Genomic DNA, 24115 nt, shown 5'->3' with positions numbered 1-24115 from the left:
GTAATTTATCCCGTAGCAAATCAGCATTTGTGGTTCACAATTGTTCCAAAGAATATCCTGAGTTTCACTGCATATCAACGAAAATAAACTTGCGTTTTTGAGAATTTTCGGAAGCTACCAATGTCCTGTGTGTAATTGACAAGCAATTTGTAGCAAATCAGAGTTTGTGATTTAGTCACTGTAGGAGATATTCTAGGTAACAAACACATTGTGTTGCATCGAGTTTTCCCTTAAAGGGGAGTAGCCCTACATATTATATGCATCTACGCGGAATTAACACTGTTTTCGAGTTTGATAACAACTACAATTAACCTCAGAACGTTTTACGAAATTAATAATTTTGTGTTGCCTTAATAGAAATCTAATTTAGTGTATTTGTTTCAATTACTATAGGAAATCAGCAACTTTTTAGCTCAACAGATTAAAAGATAACCAGCAGGCTTACTTTAAAGTTATTTGTTTACTGCCTTATAATACGTTTTACTAGCCAACATTCAGTCCCACTGTGAATGCTGCTCTCGAACACAGGCTGAACTGGTTGACGTTGGTAACTACCTAGAAAACGCCTTGACTACTGTCAAACTATAGACAATTGTTGCGAATTGGTGTGTTGGAAGAGCTCCCCAGAGTTGTTTACCTGTGATACCGTTATTAGAGGTATCTCTAGGACTACCCTGTCCTGTGGATCCTGTCTCCTCTGCAGAAAGGACAAGATGTGTCATTACTCGTCCACTTGACTGTGAGTGGCGTGTCAATGGTAGATCTAGGTGTCCTGTACAGAGTGGGTGGGAACCAGGGAGGTCTCGGTTGTTGTGCCGATTTCTCTAACCAACAAGTTTGAGGTGCTGTCTCTCGCTGAAACTGAAAATTAGCCAGTGGGACTCACTTCACCTATTTTGGGGAACCTGTTTTGTCCGGTGTGAATAGAAGGCAAATACGAAAGGGTAGGTGTTATTAACCATCAGCAGTTCAAATGCACAGCGAATGATAGTACCCCTTAGGGAAATAGCAGCAAGGGACAGGAAAGGACACCAGATGCACCCGATGTGTATGCCTGGGGGTCTCATACAACATGCTGAGGAGGCTGTTCCAGCAGCCATTGAGGGAACAGGGTGCAACCAACTACAAATTGTGGCACACAGTGAAATAAATGATGCCTGTTGTCTGGGCTCCAAGGTTTTACTTGGGTCATTCCAGCAACGGGAGTTTCAACGAAGCTCACAAGGCACCTCAGCACTGATCATGGCTCTTTGGTTCTGAGTCAAGTGGAAGTACTGAACCAGAGACTTCGAAGGTTCTTTGACAAACTAGGCTGTGACTTCCTGGCCTTACGCCATACGGTTGAGAATTGTAGAGTCTCCCTCAATGGGTCAGGTGTGCACTACACATCGGAGTCCGCTACTAAGATAGCTGATTGTCTGTAGGGTGCACACAAGCAAGTGTTTTCTAGATTAGGCCACTCTCCATTCAATCAAGATAACGAAAGCTGTTGGAAACCCAGAAGTATCAGTGTAAGATAGAAAGAAATGCCTCCCACAGGTGAGGATATTAAACTGCTAATGGTAAACTGCCGAAGGATTCGCAACGAAGTGCCAGAATTAGAAGCACTCATCAAAAGCATTGAAGCTCACATAATACAAGGTACAGAAAGCTGGATGAAACCTGAAATTGATAGCAGTGAAATTTTTGGGGAAAATTTAGGTGCATTTTGAAAGGATGGGAAAATGGGAAATGGAGGGGGTCTATTTGTCGCAGTAGACAAGAAATTTAAATCGAGCAAGATAGTAACTGAAATTGCACGTGAGACTGTCTGGGCTGGACTCAGTATCACGGGTGGGAATAAAATGATAATTGGACCTTTCTGCTGCTCACCAGACTAATCTCCTGACATCACCGAAAACTTTATAAAAACTGAGTTCACTTGTGCTTAAGATCACCGATCATGCTGTAATCATTGGTGAAGACTTTAATCATCCAATAATTAACTGGTAAAATTACTGTTTTGTTAGTCGTGGGTGTGATAAGACATCCTGTGAAACATTACTAAATAACTTCTTTAAAGACTACCTCGAACAGGTAGTTAGGAATCCTACTCATGATCTAAATACATTGGATCTAATGGCAATGAACAGATTTCACCTATTTGAGGATGTCCACATCGAAACTGGTTTCAGTTATCGTGACATGGTTGTGGCAACAATGATTACCAATGTGCAAAGCACAACTAAAACAAACAGATATATATATATATATATATATATATATATATATATATATATATATATATATATATATATCTGTTACAGATCCCAAAGAAATTCTGGTCGTATATATATATATATATATATATATATATATATATATATATATATGTGTGTGTGTGTGTGTGTGTGTGTTCAATAAACTAGATAAAACATCAGTACTTTCAAAACTCAATGAGGAACTTGAAACTTTCAGCAAAGGGCAGGACCACGTAGAGGAACTATGGCTCAAGTTTACGCACTGGATAGAGAGTACCCAGTAGAACAGTCCCTAATGCGAGGGAATCACCATGGTATACAGTCACTGCAAAGCAGCTTATAAAGAGACAGTGGTTACTGCTTAATACATGTAAAACAAAGCGTATGCTGTAGACAGAGAAACGCTGAATGAAATGCTTTTGGCTGTCAAGAGAGCAATGCGTGGTACCTTCAATGACTACCGTAGTAGAATACTATCAAATGATCTGTTACAGATCCCAAAGAAATTCTGGTCGTATATAAAGGCTCTTAGTGCGCCAAAGTTAGCCTCCAGGCCCTATCAAATGAGACAAGAACTGAAATTGAGGGTAGCAAAACGGAAGGTGAGATGTTCAACTCAGTTTTGAAATGTTCCTTTACAAAGTAAAACCCAGGAGAATTGCCCCAGTTTAATCCTCGTACCACTGAAAAGATAAATGCAGTAAGCATTACTGTCAGTGGTGTTGAGAAACAGCTGAAACCGTTAAAATTGAACAAAGCTCCACGGCCAAATGGAATCCCTGTCAGATTTTATACTGAATTTACGCATGCGTTACCCTCTTTTGTACCTATATTCTACCGTAGATCCCCTGAACAAAAAACCATGCCCAGTTCTCAAAGAAAAGCACAGGTCACATCTGTCTACAAGAAACGTAGTAGAAGTGAGCCACAAAACTACCGTCAAATGTCCTAGGGATCGCTTTTTTATATAATCTTAGAACATATTCTGCTCTCAAATATAATTAGGTGTCTTGAATTGAATGATCTCGATGCCAGCCACCATGGATTCCGAAAACATCGACTATGTACAACCCAAATTGCAATTTTCTCACATGTCATACTGAAATGGCAATGAACAGATTTCACCTATTGGAGGATGTCCACATCGAAACTGATCGGGACATGGTTGTCCATGAACCATGGACCTTGCCTTTGGTGGGGAGGCTTGTGTGCCTCAGCGATGCAAATGGCCGTACCGTAGGTGCAACCACAATGGAGGGCTATCTGTTGAGGGGCCAGACAAACGTGTGGTTCCTGAAGAGGGGCAGCAGCCACTTCAGTAGTTGCAGGGGCAACAGTCTGGATGATTGACTGATCTGGCGTTGTAACACTAGCCAAAACGGCCTTGCTGTGCTAGTACTGCGAACGGCTGAAAGCAAGAGGAAACTACAGCCGTAATTTTTCCCGAGGGCATGCAGCTTTACTGTATGGTTAAATAATGATGGCGTCCTCTTGGTTAAAATTTCCGGAGGTAAAATAGTCCCCCATTCGGATCTCCGGGCGGGGACTACTCAAGAGGATATCGTTATCAGGAGAAAGAAAACTGGCGTTCTACGGATCAGAGCGTAGAATGTCAGGTCCCTTAATCGGGTTGGTAGGTTAGAAAATTTAAAAAGGGAAATGGATAGGTTAAAGTTAGATACAGTGGGAATTAGTGAAGTTCGATGGCAGGAGGGACAAGACTTTTGGTCAGGCGAATACGGGGTTATAAATACAAAATCAAATAGGGGTAATGCAGGAGTAGGTTTAATAATGAATAGGAAAATAGGAGTGCGGGTAAGCTACTACAAACAGCATAGTGAACGCATTATTGTGGCCAAGATAGACACGAAGCCCATGCCTACTACCGTAGTACAAGTTTATATCCCAACTAACTCTGCAGATGATGAAGAAATTTATGAAATGTATGATGAGATAAAAGAAATTATTCAGATTGTGAAGGGAGACGAAAATTTAATAGTCATCGGTGACTGGAATTCGAGAGTAGGAAAAGGGAGAGAAGGAAACATAGTGGGTCAATATGGATTGGGGGAGAGACATGAAAGAGGAAGCCGCCGGGAAGAATTTTGCACAGAGCATAACTTGATCATAACTAACACTTGGTTCAAGAATCAGAAAAGAAGGTTGTATACATGGAAGAATCCTGGAGATATTAGAAGGTATCAGATAGATTATATAATGGTAAGACAGAGATTTAGAAACCAGGTTTTAAAGTGTAAGACATTTCCAAGGGCCGGTGTGGACTCTGACGACAATCTATTGGTTATGAACTGTAGAATAAAACTGAAGAAACTGCAAAAAGGTGGGAATTTAACGAGATGGGACCTGCATAAATTAAAAGAACCAGAGGTTGTACTGAGTTTCAGGGAGAGCATAAGGGAACAATTGAGAGGAATGGCGGAAAGAAATGCAATAGAAGAAGAATGGGTAGATTTGATGAATGAAATAGTGAAGGCAGCAGAGGATCAAGTAGGTAAAAAGACGAGGGCTAGTAGAAATCCTTGGGTAACAGAAGAGATACTGAATTTAATTGATGAAAGGAGAAAATACAGAAACGCAGTAAATGAAGCAGGCAAAAAGGAATACAAACGTCTCAAAAATGAGATCAACAGGAAGTGCAAAATGGCTAAGCAGGGATGGCAAGAGGACAAATGTAAGGACGTAGTGGCTTGCCTCACGAGGGGTAAGATAGATAATGCCTACAGGAAAATTAAAGAGATCTTTGGAGAAAAGAGAGCCACTTGTATGAATATCAAGAACTCAGATGGAAACCCAGTTCTAAGCAAAGAAGGGAAAACAGAAAGGTGGAAGGACTATATAGAGGGTCTATACAAGGGCGATGTACTTGAGGACAATATTATGGAAATGGAAGAGGATCTAGATGAAGATGAAATGGGAGATACGATACTGCGTGAAGAGTTTGACAGAGCACTGAAAGACCTGAGTCGAAACAAGGCCCCGGGAGTAGACAACATACCAGTGGAACTACTGACGGCCGTGGGAGAGCCAGTCATGACAAAACTCTACCAGCTGGTGAGCAAGATGTATGAGACAGGCGAAATACCCTCAGACTTCAAGAAGAATATAATAATTCCAATCCCAAAGAAAGCAGGTGTTGACGGATGTAAAAATTACCGAACTATCAGTTTAATAAGTCACAGCTGCAGAATACTAACGCGAATTCTTTACAGACGAATGGAAAAACTGGTAGAAGCCGACCTCGGCGAAGATCGGTTTGGATTCCGCAGAAATGTTGGAACACGTGAGGCAATAATGACCCGACGACTTATCTTAGAAAATAGATTAAGGAAAGGCAAACCTACATTTCTAGCATTCGTAGACTTAGAGAAAGCTTTTGTCAATGTTGACTGGAATACTCTCTTTCGAATTCTGAAGGTTTCAGGGGTAAAATACAAGGAGCGAAAGGCTATTTACAATTTGTACAGAAACCAGGTGGCAGTTGTAAGAGCCGAGCGGCATGAAAGGGAAGCAGCGGTTGGGAAGGGAGTAAGACAGGGTTATAGCCTCTCCCCGATGTTATTCAATCTGTATATTGAGCAAGAAGTAAAGGAATCAAAAGAAAAATTCGGAGTAGGTATTAAAATCCATCCAGAAGAAATAAAAACTTTGAGGTTCGCCGATGACATTGTTGTTGACATGGTTCAAATGCCTCTGAGCACTATGGGACTTAACATCTTATGTCATCAGTCCCCTAGAACTTAGAACTACTTAAACCTAACTAACCTAAGGACATCACACACATCCATGCCCGAGGCAGGATTCGAACCTGCGACCGTAGCAGTCCCACGGTTCTGGACTGCAGCGCCTAGGACCGCACGGCCACAGCGGCCGGCGATGACATTGTAATTTTGTCAGAGACAGCAAAGGGCTTGGAAGAGCAGTTGAACGGAATGGACAGTGTCTTGAAAGGAGGGTATAAGATGAATATCAACACATGCAAAACGAGGATAATGGAATGTAGTCGAATTAAATCGGGTGATACTGAGGGAAACAGATTAGGAAATGAGACACTTAAAGTAGTAGAGAAGTTTTGCTATTTGGAGAGCAAAATAACTGGTGGTGGTAGAAGTAGAGAGGATACAAATTGTAGACTGGCAATGGCAAGGAAAGTGTTTCTGAAGAAGAGAAATTTGTTAACATCGAGTATTGATTTAAATGTCAGGAAGTCGTTTCTGAAAGTATTTGTATGGAGTGTAGCCATGTATGGAAGTGACATATAGACGATAAATCGTTTGGACAAAAAGAGAATAGAAGCTTTCGAAATGTGGTGCTACAGAAGAATGCTTATGATTAGCTGGGTAGATGACATAACTAATGAGGAAGTATTGAATAGAATTGGGGAGAAGAGGAGTTTGTGGCACAACTTGACAAGAAGAAGGGACCGGTTGGTAGGACATGTTCTGAGGCACCAAGGGATCAAAAATTTAGCATTGGAGGGAAGCGTGGAGGGTAAAACTCGTAGAGGGAGATCAAGAGATGAATACACTAAGCAGATTCAGAAGGATGTAGGTTGGGATAAGTACTGGGAGATAAAGAAACTTGCACAGGATAGAGTAGCATGGAGAGCTGCATCAAACCAGTCTCAGGACTGTAGACAACAACAACATACTGAAAACTTTGGTTCAAGGCAATCGCGTCGAAAAGTATTTGATTCATTACTACACCAACGCTTATTATGAAAAGTACTATCATATGGGGTAATAAGTGAAATTTGTGACTGGATTGAGGACTTTTCGGTAGGGACGACGCACCATGTTATCTTGGATGGAAAGTTATCGTCAGATGTAGAAGTAACTTCAGGTGTGACGCAGCGAAGTGTGTTGGGACTCTTGCTGTTCATGCTGTATATTAATGAGCTTGTAGATAATATTAATAGTAACATCAGTCTTTTTGCAGAGGATGCAGTTATCAAAAATGAAATACTACCTGAAAGAAGCTGCATAAACATTCAGTCAGATCTTGATAAGATTGTGAAGTGTTGAAAGGATTTGCAACTTGCTCTCAATGTTGAGAAATATAAAATTGTACACTTCACAAATCGGAAAAAACGTAGTACCCTATGACTATAATACCAGTGAGTCACTGTTGGAATCAGCCAACTCATACAAATATCTGGGCATAACAGTTTGTAGGGGTATGAAATATCACATTTGTGGGTAAAGCAGGTGGTAGACTTCGACTTATTGCTACAATACTGGGGGAGTGCAATCGGTCTGCCAAGGAGGTTGCTTACAAATCACTTGTGTGACCCGTCCTAGAATATTGCTCAAGTGTGTGGGACCCATACCAGATAGGCCTAACAGAAAATATTAAACATATACAGAGAAGGGCAGCACGAAAGATCACAGGATTTTTTAATCTATGGGAGAGTGTCATAGAGATACTAAAGGAACTGAACCGGCAGACTCTCTAAGACAGACGTAAACTATCCCGAGAAAACTTGTTAACAAGGTTTCAAGAACCGGCTTTAAATGATGACTCCAGGAATATACTACTGTCCCCTACGTATCGCTCACATAGTGAACGTAATGATAAGATTAAAATAATTACTACACGCACTCAAAAAATCATTTTTCCAGCACTCCATATGCGAACGGAACGGGAAGAAACCCTAATAACTGGTACAATGGGACATACCCTCTGACATGCACCTCATGATGACTCTTAGGAGCCAATTTTATTTTTTTACATTGTGTTTCTTTCAGCGTCACAGCTGTGGCAGGGGTGCACAATCCTCCAGCCACTTGGCAAGCTGCGAATTTGACAGGTTTCAACGTTTTTTATAAAAAATAGTTGCAATGAGCCTTAGGAGCTAACATATTTTCATTGTGTTTTTTAGGGGTATTGTCCGCCCGGATAGCTGAGTGGTCAGCGTGACGGATTGCCGTCCTACTGGCCCTGGGATTTTCTCCGCTCAGTGATTGGGTGTTGTGCTGTCTTCATCATCATTTCATCCCCATCTGGCACGCAGGTCGCCCAATGTGGAGTCCAATGTAATAAGACCTGCACCAAGGCGGTCGGACCTGCACCGCAAGGGGCCTCCCGGCCAATGACGCCAAACGCTCATTTCTATTTCGGTGCTTTCTTACTGCATTAAATTTTCAGGATAGTTTTCGACATGTCGGATTGGGCAGTTCACTTGTTAGTTTCCTATCTATTTACGCGTATGTTAGTCATCAGCTAGCACACGCTCTACTTCATTGTACACGTCTCAATTCCGGTTCACTTTCGACGACCACTTCTACTGCATACATCATCAGCGAATCATATCATGCTAATCTTTCACCCGTGACACATAACTTCCACATCGTGGTAAGCCTTCACCTCCATCTCATATCTTCAGTTTTGTAATATTTCTTCATTTTCTGCCTACATCGCAGCTAGGAATTAGAGTGATACTTTTGCAATAGATATTGAAGAGCATATCAATGAGTACCGTCAACCTAACTATACTTAGACCATAGATGACAGCTATAGCTCATCTGCACCTCTCTTTCCCTTTTTATGTAGAAGGAGACGATTAGGACAGAACTGACTCCTCATACGCTTGTGAAGTAGTTCAGACATGAAACTTCCTGGCAGATTAAAACTATGTGCCGGACCGAGACTCGAACTCCGGACCTTTGCCGTTCGCGGGTAAGTGGTCTACCATCTGAGATACCCAAGCATAACTCACGGCCCGTCCTCACAGCTTTACTTCTGCCAGTATGTCGTCTCCTACCTACCAAACTTTACAGAAGCTCTCCTGCGAACCTAGCAGAACTAGCACTCCTGACAGAAAGGATGGAAGATCACTTACCCGCGAAAGGCAAAGGTCCCGAGTTCGAGTCTGGGTCCGGCACACAGTTTTAATCTGCCAGGAAGTTCCATATCAGCGCACACTCCGCTGCAGAGTGAAAATCTCACTCTAGTTCAGACATATTCGCTTTCTAGTCCGTCATTAATCGTAGTTGGATTTGTTTAAGCGGCATGTGGAATCCCTACTTATTATAAAAATAGATGAATGTAAATGTCTATATGTTTATGTTCCACATATCCTGCCAAGCTACTGGACAGATTTTAATGAAACTTGGTACGCATATCCCTTACTGTCAGTTAAGAATCGCCTTGAAGGATCAGAGCCACCTGCCTGTCATAGATCAGGAGATATGACGTCATAAACACTGAGACAAGTGAAAAATTCTACTAAGACACTCCTACATCAAGTCAGCTTAAGGAAACCCTTGTCACCTGGCAGCGCTTTTGACAGCTTTCAACTGCGAAGCACAAACGGCTGTAGGAGAAAACAATATCCGCCTATTGAGCTATGAAGAGGCGATGCCATAGAGACGTTTACAAAACATCACTGTAGAGACGCGAAGCAGCTGCGCCCCTTCCACTTCAAAAGACTACAGTTTCCAGTGAGACTTGCATTTGTCAGTTATAATTAACAAGTCACAGGGACAGTCAATTAAAGGGGAAACAGCCACGACCAGCGGCTGGCCGGACTGCGACCAGAACTGCAGCTGGCAGTCGGTTGGCCGCAGCTGAGTCGCACGATGGAGATTACGAAGGTAGCAACGGCTCTGTACCTCTGGCGTCGTCAGGAGAGACGAAAGAAGAAAAGATACTGGGTACATCCTATGTTGCTATCACGCTGTGCAAACTGAATGTTTCTTACTTCTTTGTGAACTTCGTGAAGACGGGGATAAATTCTTCAATTTCACTTTTTATGAAATATTAAATAAAATAGGAGACAGCATAAGAGGCACAGACACTGCAATGCGACAGTGCATAGGCATTGAAGAGAAACTGCTAATCACATTAAGGTAAGTTTTACTAAAGAAACTTTTTACCAATTGTTACATTATGTAGTAAGTAAAATTAACTTGATGATTCACTGAAACATGTAAGTAGTGGTTAAGTAACACGATTATCAATACTGCGTCATCGGTGGTTTCTGGTGGAGACTGTGGTGAATTGCTATTTTGTGAAGAAGAAGTAGAAGAAGACTGCGTGGGATAAGTATCCTGATAATATCCTGTTCCATCACAAGATAACAATGTAGATAGGGGCTGGTGCTGTGGCGAATATCCGGCTGATGATTGTGGACCGTGAAAAATGCACGCTGGATAATGTTCGTAGGAAGATGTGGTTGGACAGTTAGGATGCAGTTGAGCTTCTTCAATAATACTTAAGATTCGTCGTTTTACAGATAGCTTCTGATGCTGAGGTATTTGTTTGAAGTCGCTGGCCATTGACAAGAAAAAAAGTCTGTCCTCATCTGTCATCATTTGTGTGTCCAATTGTTGTGTGGCTTCTACAGGTTTTTGCAGATTAGTTGTCTTTCAATTTCGTCTTCTGCCTTCCTTTTCTTAGCGAGCACCTTAGCCTGGTATGGTCCACTCTGAACTTCACTTTCTGCTGTGGCCTTATTCTCAGCATTCTCAGGTGACACGCTGCTATGTGTATGCCACGGTGGATTGGTAATATTCAGAAATGATAGGAGATTAAAATAAAGATATGGTGTCTTTCTCGCAGCTTTTACCGGTTAAGAAAATGATTAGAACAATTCTGTTTATTAGACTATCTTAGAAAAATATTTCAAGGCATTTTGTTCAGAAAACGGTTGCCTTGAAACTCATCTATCTCAAAAAGGTGTGAAATAATTTAGAAATTTCTCCCTTTCAGATATCTAGCAACTGGAAATTCGTTCGTTGATTTGCATCATGCTTTCCGACTTCGAGTACAACAATCAGAAAAACTGTAAGAATAGTATGTTCATCCATCTGGATTATCTTAAAAGAAGAATGTTTGTCAGAGCCGATCGAAAATGACTGGGTGCAAATAACAAAAGAATTTGAAACCAAGGCCAAGTTCCCAAACTGTCTCGGCGCCGTTGATGGAAAGTATGTGCGACTGGTGAAACTATAAATTTGTCGCTGTAGGTGTCGGGTCGTATGGTAAATGTGCTGACTCAGCGGTATTCCAACAATCAGTGTTCTACAAGCGAATACTGTTTAATAACTTGGACATTCTGGAAGAGAAACACATTTCAGACATAAACAAAACACCTGTGTCTTATGTATTTCTTGCTGACGATGCATTTTCGCTGTCACACACTGTTATATGTCCATACGTAGGTCTGCGACTTGATTTAAAAAAAAAAAAATATTCAACTATAGTCATTTTCGAGCAAGACGTTTCGGGATAATGGCAAATAAGTGGAGGATCTTTTATAGACCCCTGAATGCGGACGTCGATTTCGCCATAGACATTGTTAGGCATGTTGTGTTTTACATAACTATGTACGAAAGAGTGATGCTGTTCAATATTCAGATACACTATATGGATATCCTTCAGTTCATGAGGATATTCCACAACGAGTACGTAGAGGTGCATCCAGCTCACACTACAGAAACGTTTTTGCTGATAACTTTGTACATGAAGGCACTCTGCCATAGCAGTTGAATTACATTCACTGAAGTCTGAATTATACGTACATGTTAATGAAGATAAAGAAAAGTAATTGAACTTACACAGCGTGTTTTGTTCCTGCGGTGTTGCACATTCTCTGTCCCAGAACTTCATCACTTCCTCCCACATTCTCTTTTTCACATTTTTGTCAGCATATTCTTCAGATGCCAAGTCCCATAAAGCAGGTCTCTCCCTTATGTTTATAATAAATTTCTCCGTATCAAAAAAGATCCTTCTGCAGACACGCAGCAGCAAACAAATAATAAAATGTAAAATATCTCCACAGCTGGAGCCGCATTGACAGCTACCCGCATACTGGCAGTGCAACGTGCGCGCTACCCCATTTAGCTGCCCGCACCTTCTTTTACATTTTGCTCGCTGCATCTGGTTGGCGGCGGTCGTCGTTAGACATCCGTTTAAGTCCGTCGCTGATCGATTAATTCAATGTTTTTATTGCATAGGGCAGGTGACCCTCTGGCCGTACACGCTTTTTTCTTTCTTTTTTCTTCTTCATTTTCTTCTATATTGTTCGTTGACTTCGTTCGTGGCGGACGTCCGATGACACTCGTTCAGGTTGTTGGTTGATCCGTTCACTCAGTCTTTTTATTACAGAGGGTAGCTAAACCCTCTGACCGAACACGCTGAGCTACCGTGCCGGCGACTGAGCTACTGTGCCAACAGAAACCTGGCTGCATCTGACCAGCCACAAGTGTGGTCGGGGCCGTGGCCGCACTTGTGCGGTATTGCCCAAATACTGCGGAATGAATTTGACATCTCCAGGTTCTTCTCACGGACAACTTTATGTTGTTTGCTCAAGGGTGGACTTGCTCAAGAATTTATTAACTGTAGCTCCTGGACATGTGACTGGAAATGTTGTTTATAATCAAGTTCGGAGTTAAATAAACATTTCAGGGAAATTGTATTTAGCATGTTTCTTAATTAGGATACTATGCTTATGCGTTTGTACATATTGCATATATTTCTTTGTACGACTGTTTCATAATTTCGAAAGTGTTTTCACGGATACGTGGAAAATAAATTTCCACAAGAAACACAGTCAATTATTTGTTTTCGTTTGTAATAGAAAATTGGCAGAATGTATACCTGCGCTATTTACAGAAATAATATAAATGTCATAGAGGGATTATCGCTTAAAGTCGTATAGCAGTGAACTGGTGTGAGAAAAAATGTCAAAGGTGAATACTAAACTATCTTTAGTGTTTTCTGCTTTTTAGTGCTCATATGAGTTTTCTGTTCTCAGAACTCTGTCCTGGGTGAAGTTAACTGTTTATAATATTGTAATTGTGAGACTTGATTTACTGTGACTGAATTAAACGAAATTTACCACGAAATGTAAGCAAGAATGTTATATGACGGTGGTTTGAAAAGTTCTCGGCATCACCAAGAGAGGTCAGCGCTATCGCAACGAGTTGTTCACGTGACATTCATTGGACTGTTGCCTGTAAACACGTGCCACGTCAGTGCTCTTGGAAGAGAACTGTGGCGGTGACATGGCTCTGTAGTTGTTCCTGAGTAGTGATTTGTGAAGATGGAAAAATCGACATTCGAGCAGTGATTCAGTACTTCGCAAAGAAAGATATGAAAACAAAGGACATTCCAGAATACACTGGGGGACTCTGCTCCTTCATATTCAACAGTTGCCAAGTGGACAAACGAATTTAAATTTGGTCTGGAGAGCTTAGATGACGATCCGCGCAGTGGTCGGCCAAGATGTGTTACTACTTCAGAAATCATTGCAAAAGTGCAAAAAATGGTCATAGAGGATCGCCGATTGAAAGTGCGTGAAATTGCTCTTATATGTCTACTGGGAATTGTGTAATGGTGAATTTTATAGACTGCCTGCGACAACTACCGTTACAAGGATAATAATACATTTTCATAAAGTTATCTTGATATATATGAAGGGAACTCAGCCGATCGCCCGTTGAATAGATTATTACATTACAGGACATTAAAAATCAAACTTGAGGCAGAATAGCAACTGACGAAACTTTATTCGTTGTGCTTGTAGAGTATAGCACAAATGATATTTGACTGTTGTCATTTATGGTTGCAACAGTGACTCTAACCCGGTTGGGCGTCGAGTAGGACTGGGCATAGTTGTCAGGTGGGGTCACGTCATTCCACACGGCTTCACCTCTATGCTTCGACTCTGACAAGTGGTTGCGGCCAATTTATCGGCAGCCTGTGACCAGATATTTTAAGTGGGCCCCATAATCTGGAGAATATGTTTGCCGAGGCAACGGCCTAACACCCTATGTATCGAGGTAGGTCACAGCATACAGGCTACACGCTATCTTATTGAAATATGAGGGCTATTCGGAAAGTAAGGAATGATCGATCGCGAAATGGAAACCACAGTGAAAATCAAAACTGTTTAATTTGAAACAGTTAGCTACCCCTTCCAGCTACTTCTCTACACAGTTGCCACTCTGACACCTGTCATAGCGTTGTTACAACTTTCCAATGCCCTCCTCACAGAAGGCAGCCTCCTGTGCTTTTCTACAATTTTCTACGCTGGACTGCGGCTTGTTGTTTGTGCCAAAACGTTGTCTTCAGAGCCGGCAGTTCATTTGAGGAGAGGTGAAAAATCAGAAGAAGCCAAATTCAGGCTGTATGGTGTGTGATCGAACACTTCCCATCGAGAACGTCAGGAAGAAGGAAAGCATGACAGTTACGATGCGTGGAATGGCGTAAAATCAGGCGAAATCTCTCCACAGGCACCCGTGCATAGCGGGAGACAGTATTTTATAAGCACCTCTAAGCGCTCACTTTGTGCCCAAAACTGAGAAGAGCGTGGTGACGCTATCTATGCGCATACTAGAGACACTGGAAAACACTTCTGTGCAAAGTTTCATTGGATTTTCACTGTGGTTTCGCTTTCACGACCAATCGTTCCTTACTTTCCGAACAGCCCTCGCATAACGTCACAGATACATCCCAACGTATTTAACACAACGGAAACGTAACGAGCGGTATTAAAATCATTAGCTGTTTGTACCGGAGGTGCTTGTCATGTGCCCCCATTGGCACCCTATGTTGCGTCCAAATGGCGATGAGGAATGAAATCCAGCAACGTTTGTTCTTCTTGGAGCCTCTATACGAGGATACGTCGATAGTGATGTAGGCAGAACCGAGAGTCGTCTGAAAGACGCCGTGGTGCGACTCCTGTGCCCATTGTCGCCGCTGGGTGCAGCATTGTTGGCGTGATTCTGCTGAAGCGTCAAGCGGAGTCAAACAGGTGCCGTCGTGCTGTCTTTCTGCAAACAAGCCCCTTCCCTGACACAAGCAAACTGACGTGTTCGTAGCTTGCTGCACGACCGAGCGATCAATAAGCCGTGGACACTAAAAGCGGAGTATAGCATATGAAGCTGTTGTTGTTGTTGTTGTCTTCAGTCCTGAGACTGGTTTGATGCAGCTCTCCATGCTACTCTATCCTGTGCAAGCTGCTTCATCTCCCAGTACCTACTGCAACCTACATCCTTCTGAATCTGCTTAGTGTATTCATCTCTTGGTCTCCCTCTACGATTTTTTACCCTCCACGCTGCCCTCTAATGCTAAATTTGTGATCCCTTGATGCCTCAAAACATGTCCTACCAACCGATCCCTTCTTTTAGTCAAGTTGTGCCACAAACTTCTCTTCTCCCCAATCCTATTCAATACCTCCTCCATATGAAGCTATCGATTCTATATTAGAATAGGAGTTGTGGGAATCAGTGCCAGATTAGCAACGTTGGAAGCGTTAGCAAACGCTACAGGCCCCGCCCGTTGAAAGGACCCATGCCCGGGTTAAAAAAAGGAAAAACTATCAAGCTAGATGTGAATGGTATTTTAGGTGTCGTAAAATGGAAACATGGTGGTGTCCAAATCTAGAATGAGCAGTAACAATTTTACCTCATTTCTAAAAGTGAACGCTGGCCACATCATGCATTGTGTGTTGAAGGTTGGAACAGCGCAATACTTACAGAGGAATTCCCTACTGTTGTCAGGAATAGTCGTTACAACCCAATCAATTACAATAGGGAAGTAAATAACGATATCGTATTTATTTTTATAAGCCTACTAGTAGAGTCGTTCATTCGTTCTACAGTGTACACTGAGGCGACAAAGGTTATGGGATAGCGACCTACAGATGGCAGTAGTATCGTGTGTACTAGGTGTAAAAGGATAGTGCATTCGTGGAGCTGTTATTTGTACTCAGGTGATTTACGTGAAAACGCTTACGACGTGATTATGGACGCACGATGAGGATTACCAGACTCGGAGCAGTAGTCGGAGCTAGGCGCATGGGACATTACATTTCGGAATTTGTTACGGAATTCAACATTCCGAGAACCATAGTGTAAAACATGTGTCGAGAATACCAAATTTCAGGCATTACCTCTCAACACGGACAACGCAGTGACCGACGGCTTTCACTTAACTACCAAGACTTATCAGTCCTAACAGACAACCAACACCGCGTGAAATAACGGCAGAAATCAGTGCAGGAGGTACGACGTACGTATACGTTACGACAGTGCGAAGAAATTTGGCTTTAACTAGCTACGAAAGCAGACGACCGACGCGAGTGTCTTTGCTAACAGCTACGGGGCTTGTGACCATACCGGTTGGACCATAGACTACTGAACTGTTTCGTTGGTTGATTTGGGGGAGGGGACCGAACAGCGAGGTCATCAATCCTATCGGATTAGAGAAGGATGGGACAGGAAGTCGGCCGTGACTTTTAAAAGGAACCATCCCGTCATTTGCCTGAAGTGATTTAGGGATATCACGGAATATCTAAATCAGGATGGCGGGACGCGGGTTTGAAGTATCGTCATCGCAAGTGAAAGTCAGCATGCTAAGCACTGCGCCGCTTCACTCGGTAGACTACAGGAAAACCATGGCCTGTTCGGATGATTCCCTGTATCAGTTGGTAACGGCTGATGGTAGGGTTCGAGTGCGGCGCACACCGCCACGAAGCCATGTTCCCAAAGTGTCAACAAAGCACTGTGCAAACTGGTGGTGGCTTCGTCATGGTGTGGGGTGTGGGCTGTGTTTACATGGAACGGACTGGGTCCTCAGGTCCAGCTGTACCGATCACTGAGTGGGAATGGTTATCTTCCACTGCCTGGAGACTATTTGCAGCCATTCGTGGACTTCATGTTCCCAAACAACGATGGAATTTTCATGGATGTCAATGCACCATGTCATCAGGCCACAATTGTTCACGATTGGTTTGAAGAACCATCTGGACAATTCGGGTTGATCATTTGGCCATCCAAATCGGCCGATATCAATCCAATCTAATATTAACGAGACATAATCGGGAGGTCATTTCGTGCAAAAAATCCTGCAACGAAACGCTTTCGCAATTATGGACGGCTATAGAGGCAACATGGCTCAGTATTTCTGCAGGGGGCTTCCAACGACCTGAGTACACGCCACGTAGAGCTGCTGCACTACGCCGGGGAAAAGGAGGTCCGACACGGTATTTGGAGGTACCCCATCATTTTTGTCACCTCTGTACATTTACTTTTTTTTACAGTCATCCAGAGTGAAAAAAATGTTCAAATGGCTCTGAGCACAATGGGACTTAACTTCTGAGGTCATCAGTCCCCTAGAACGTAGAACTACTTAAACCTAACTAACCGAAGGACATGACACACATCCATGCCCTTGGCAGGATTCGAACGTGCAACCGTAGCGGTCGCGCGGCTCCAAACTGTAGCGCCTAGAACGGCTCGGGCACATATAGAGTGAAGGTCACTTTCTTATTGGTGGACTATTGTTGTATAACGTTTTATGGCGTTGTTACTTTGCCGATCGCTGTGGACTGATAGGGTACAACAGTAGTGTTTAACAACAGTAGAAAATATTGAGAGAGTAAAATATGATTTTATCTAGTGGTAGCGAAATTTGTCGACTGGGAAAAGCGAAGCACTGAAGAAAAAGATCAGTTTATTTGTTTTGTTTATATACGCTACCAACTTAAAAAAACAGGTTGGCATGTGCGACGTATGTAACAATATCGGTATCAATTATAGGTGTTTGCAGTGCAACCACACAGATTAAATAGGAGTAATACTACCTACAGAGTATAGCAGATAAAAGTAGCCCGTTTAAGTATATTGGAAATGCAGTGAAATTACAGAAATGAAGGGCTGAAATGGATTTACCATTTATTTTCAGTGAAAAATACATTTAGATCAGATGCTGAAAGTGGTCTCCTGCAACATAAGTACACTGCTGTACACGTCTAAGCATATTCAGATACACCCGGCGAAAAGTTCGGATATCTATGACAAGCAACTTTACGGCTGATGGTGTCTTTCAGTTCCTGTATTGTGTATGGATTTGTTTCATTGGCCTTGCTCTCCAAATCTCCCAGCAGAAAAAATCGCACTTTGTTAGATCTGTCGAACGTGGTGACCATAAATGTGTGCTGACAATTCGATCCTCAGTGAAGGCTTAATGGACTCGTTATCTTAGACAGGTGACACATTGCCCCATCTTGCTGGAAGAAGCAGTATTGTCTTTCATATTCAGTGAGCTGATCACAAAATGTATCAAAAATTTCCATATATGCAACTGTGTTGAGGGTAGTGCCAAAAAGTATCAGTCCGATGACGTGCATTCCTGTTCACCGCACTGAACGCCGACTTTTTCACCGTGGAGTGGTTGCTAACACAACACTAGGTACGATGTTGCAATGCGCTGCAATATCGTATTTATCCGCCGACACCGGGCAAACGACTTCAAGTAAAATATCGCAACTGTGCAGGAATATACGTAATGGATGTACGAGTACAGGTTCTAGACACATGGTCGATGACATATGGAGGTTTGGTTCTGGCCGGAAGTCGTGCACGGATAGCCGAATGGTAAGGCGACCGCTCGCGATAAGTGTGAAATGACGGTTCGAGTCCCGATCCGGCACAAATCTTCACTGTCGTCATTTCATTCTACAGCTGATGGTTGTCCATACTCACAATTGCAAATACACCTAATGCACAATGTTAGCGTTCTCGTCTTCTGTGAATCCAGGTGACCGAAAGGATGAAACCATACTTCATGACTCATGACGTAATGGCAAGGGTCTAACAAGCTATCGTTGAGGTTATTCAAACGCCACGTTCAGTAATCTATATGTTTCTGACTTGTATCCTCCCGCAATGGCTGCTCAACATCAAACGATATAGTTTCAAATTAAGACTTTTCAATATCCACTTGCAACTCCATCTACTTACATACGCCTGTTGGGCCAATTTACGTGTAGACTTCTTTGAGCAATAACTAATTCTTCGGCAAATGTCTGCAATAACTTCTGGTGAGTGAACTGAAAGAATTCTTGGTCGTTTTACATTTTGCACAGATCCGTAGGTGCGCCAGTTTTTATACCGGCTCTGCATTGATTTCTTTACTGATAGTCCTCTATACGGATACTGACTTCGAAAATTTCTCGAATTTCGTTAATCGAACCTGTTTTCACGTATGCCTCGTGTAAGAAGGAGAAATACCTACCAGCAAGTGTCGGAATTCGACAGCTGAAGCATCGTGGATTACTGCGACTGCGATTTATTGTTCCTCGACATTGCTACGGACTGAGCCAGCATGAGGCCTGCAGCAAATGCTAAGAAGAGGCCCTCGGTTTGTTTTACGTCTCAAAGTTTAGGATATGAAATAAAACAACTTTACTTTGGTCCCAAACCGCTATGTATATCTTCTTGGATGGTTATTGTCGTACAGTTGTTTTCTCATTACGAGGAATATAAACAGTACTTTACTACAATCACAAATCCACTTCATAGATTATGCAAAATGATAAAGTTAACACAGTGGTTGAAACGAGGCATTCAAGGATTATAAATTAAATTTAAGAAGAGAATTATATTTAAAACCGAATTAAACGAATAAATATAAAGGCGAATAATCATTTTGATAAGGATTTCAAAAAATTACTGTTCGGTATTGAGCAAGCGACCATCAGCTTAAGAGCCTAGACCGTTAGCCAGTATACTAAGGAGATACTGGGTAAATTCATATTACTTTTAATAGCTTAGTTCCCCAAGAGAAATTATTTTCGTCACATATTCATGAACGATGGTCTACCACGTGGAAATTAATCCTACACCACGGTATGGGTGGTTTCAAAAAGTCAGTCCCATCTCTTGTGTCTCGGGGGCAAATAAATCTTTAATGTTTGGGAAGACAAAGAATTATAACGATAGGATTTTAATATCAGATCAAAGCATTGATAAGCTAATTATTTGCAAAACCAACCATATAGTACACTTCATGCCAATTTGGCGCATGCCACCTAAATGACGTTACAGTATTTTTGGTCACAAGTGTATTACTGCCACTGGGAATGTGGCCAGCTTTGCAACAAGTCACAGACTGACACGAACAATGCTCTCTGTTGTGACTTCAGAAACAGTCTGCGTGCTATAGCAGAACTGTTGGCACCTCGGAGCTCGTCCTTGTTTCCGACTTCTTAAAACACTGCGGCGCTGCTTTGGGCATGGCTGACTCTGAAACGAATGTAAGCGCTGGGGATACGACGTTGAATGATATCTGATACAGGCTTGTCGGCGGATGATTCTGAGGGCAATTACGCTTGGGTTGTTCGTTCTGAATGCAATACAGATATTTCTATTTTTCTTCGTTATTAATTATCGGATGCCTATATTATTCAGACGGTTGAGTTATTTTAAGCACGTCTTCTAATACTGATTCTCTTAATTACTACTGTTAATGTCGGAATTTATGAATGGGAGATGGACAACATCACGAATCGATGAATCTGCATAGAAAAAAATGATGTTACTAAAATTTAAAAGCATATTTGCGGCTGATGATGCGTAGATGCCTTATAAAATGCATCAGACCTCTTATGAGACTGCTGAAAACTTACAGGATACAGGTATGGAAGGCTGCTTCAGAGATACGACCGTGACAAGTAACACATATGTTTAAGTTTTGGTGCTATTAGATCAGCCAATGGTTCAAGATTTCTAAACAGTTGACACACTTTTCAATCAGACCACGAGAGAGACTGCACACTTACTGAGTACGTTTACGCGCTCGTAAATACTGAATGAACTGTCTAATGGATGAGCGCTAGTCCTGTTTCGATAGTCGAAATTCTGGGAAGCCTAGGAATGGCGGACGCAGTGCTGTGGGCTCTAGTGAATGGACCGCTACAGTTGAGGACCGACAGTTCTTGTAGCTGTCGCGGAAGTAACTGCGACATCTTGTCATGCGGTATTCTTGTAGTTCTTAGTGCTTGGTCTACAATTGTTTAAGCAACTGTTGCTGCCACAACCTGATGAATGTAGGATTCATGTTGTAAACGAATTTTCCCTTTGCGGGTGCCGATATCCTCAACCACTTGTCTGTTGAAATCAAGCCAATGTTTGTTAAATCTTGGAATGTACAAAAAATTACAGGATGGTCACAACAATCAACGCTTAATCAGCTGTTGTGTGCCAATAGCGAATCTAGCCAGATAGGTGCCCAATAATGTGTATTACCCGAGTTGAGGCAAGTGCGAGGGCGTGCTGAAAAGTAATACCTCTGAATTACATATCTTACATATTATTCTGTTGAATTTTTCGTTTCCTTGGTGCAAGTTGGAACCCTCTGCCGCTAGACGGCTCCGAATCGTAGTGTGTAGCGTGGCGGTGTGTAACGTACTATGTCGGTACGTGAGAAACAGCGTGCTGTAATCAGCTTTTGAATTCGAAGTGTTCGTCCACACGCGGAGCACCCTCTGACAATATAACAACATATGTAAAGTACACAAGCGGCAAGACGCAGTCAATACCTTCGCTGCGCAGTGCCGATGGTACTGTTACCGACGACTGTGCCGCTAAAGCGGAGTTATTGAACGCAGTTTTCCGAAATTCCTTCACCAGGGAAGACGAATGGAATATTCCAGAATTTGAAACACGAACATCTGCTAGCATGAGTTTCTTAGAAGTAGATACCTTAGGGGTTGCGAAGCAACTCAAATCGCTTGATACCGGCAAGTCTTCAGGCCCAGATTGTATACCGATTAGGTTCCTTTCAGATTACGCTGATACTATAGCTCCCTACTTAGCACTCATATACAACCGCCCGCTCACCGATAGATCTGTACCTACAGATTGGAAAATTGCGCAGGTCGCACCAGTGTTCAAGAAGGGTAGTAGGAGTAATCCATTTAACTACAGACCTATATCATTGACGTCGGTTTGCAGTAGGGTTTTGGAGCATATACTGTATTCAAACATTATGAATCACCTTGAAGGGAACGATCTATTGACACGTAATCAGCATGGCTTCAGAAAACATCGCTCTTGTGCAACGCAGCTAGCTCTTTATTCGCACGAAGTAATGGCCGCTATCGACAGGGGATTTCAAGTTGATTCCGTATTTCTAGATTTCCGGAAAGCTTTTGACACCGTTCCTCACAAGCGACTTCTAATCAAGCTGCGGAGCTATGGGGTATCGTCTCAGTTGTGCGACTGGATTCGTGATTTCCTGTCAGGAAGGTCGCAGTTCGTAGTAATAGACGGCAAATCATCGAGTAAAACTGAAGTGATATCAGGTGTTCCCCAGGGAAGCGTCCTGGGACCTCTACTGTTCCTGATCTATATAAATGACCTGGGTGACAATCTGAGCAGTTCTCTTAGACTGTTCGCAGATGATGCTGTAATTTACCGTCTAGTAAGGTCATCCGAAGACCAGTATCAGCTGCGAAGCGATTTAGAAAAGATTGCTGTATGGTGTGTCAGGTGGCAGTTGACGCTAAATAACGAAAAGTGTGAGATGATCCACATGAGTTCCAAAAGAAATCCGTTGGAATTCGATTACACGATGCGTTATCCAAGCGAGATCAAATAAGCAGCCCGATGACGCATGTGCGCTGTCAGCAAGGAAGATGCTAGGACGCGTGAAATAGTACAATTCTCAAGGCTGTCAATTCAACTAAGTACCTGGGTGTTAAAATTACGAACAACTTCAGTTGGAAGGACCACATAGATAATATTGTCGGGAAGGCGAGCCAAAGGTTGCGTTTCATTGGCAGGACACTTAGAAGATGCAACAAGTCCACTAAAGAGACAGCTTACACTACACTCGTTCGTCCTCTGTTAGAATATTGCTGCGCGGTGTGGGATCCTTACCAGGTGGGATTAACGGAGGACATCGAAAGGGTGCAAAAAAGGGCAGCTCGTTTTGTATTATCGCGTTATAGGGGAGAGAGTGTGGCAGATATGATACACGAGTTGGGATGGAAGTCATTACAGCATAGACGTTTTTCGTCGCGGCGAGACCTTTTTACGAAATTTCAGTCACCAACTTTCTCTTCCGAATGCGAAAATATTTTGTTGAGCCCAACCTACATAGGTAGGAATGATCATCAAAATAAAATAAGAGAAATCAGAGCTCGAACAGAAAGGTTTAGGTGTTCGTTTTTCCCGCTCGCTGTTCGGGAGTGGAATAGTAGAGAGATAGTATGATTGTGGTTCGATGAACCCTCTGCCAAGCACTTAAATGTGAATTGCAGAGTAGTCATGTAGATGTAGATGTAGATGTATTCGAGTGCTGCAACATCTGCAACAATCCGACATCTTGAATTCATTGTCATCGATCATACAGTGTTGACTTGGCCTAAACCCGCCAACGAAGTCAAACATTCTACAGAGACGGTATCAACAAACTCCTGTCTCCTTGAGAGAAATGTGTTCGTCGCCAATGTGACACCAGTGTTGGGAAATAAATCCGTAGACCTGAAAAAGAAAGAGTTAGAATGTCAATAAAGTCTGTTTTCTGTGAACAGCTTTACCAGTTTTCGCATAAAAAATAAGGAGGCATTAGTTTTCAGCTTGCCCTCGTAATCAGCCAGTATACAATACATTCTAAATGAGTTACGATCGAAGTCCGAAGATAGCAAGACATCGATGTCCAGCATATAAACAGGACGAAAAACAAACTGGTAACGGCGCATGACAAAGTATGTGCTATATCTGTGTTCCTAGACACAGATGTAATACACACTGGCAAAGGCTTCATCTGGACCGATAAAATACGCCCGTGAGCAATCAAGTGAACCTGGTCTCAGGGCGTCATGCAGGAAATAAAGCCAGCCGCCGTGCCAGCATGAACTTCTCTTCGTATCAAGTTGTGTTCTAGCATCTTCCTTGCTGACAGTGCACATGCGACATCGGGCTGCTTATTTGATCTCGCTTGGATAACTCTCTGGATTGCGAATAAACGGATGCTGACGGAGTTGCGTGATCATGGACTATCTTTTGTTGATGTATGTAACATCTTTACGACGACCCTACACGGACTAGTTTAGTGAACCA

Source organism: Schistocerca gregaria, chromosome 2, assembly GCF_023897955.1.
Source record: "Schistocerca gregaria isolate iqSchGreg1 chromosome 2, iqSchGreg1.2, whole genome shotgun sequence".
Lineage (NCBI taxonomy): Eukaryota > Metazoa > Arthropoda > Insecta > Orthoptera > Acrididae > Schistocerca > Schistocerca gregaria.
This window is presented reverse-complemented; position numbering follows the sequence as displayed.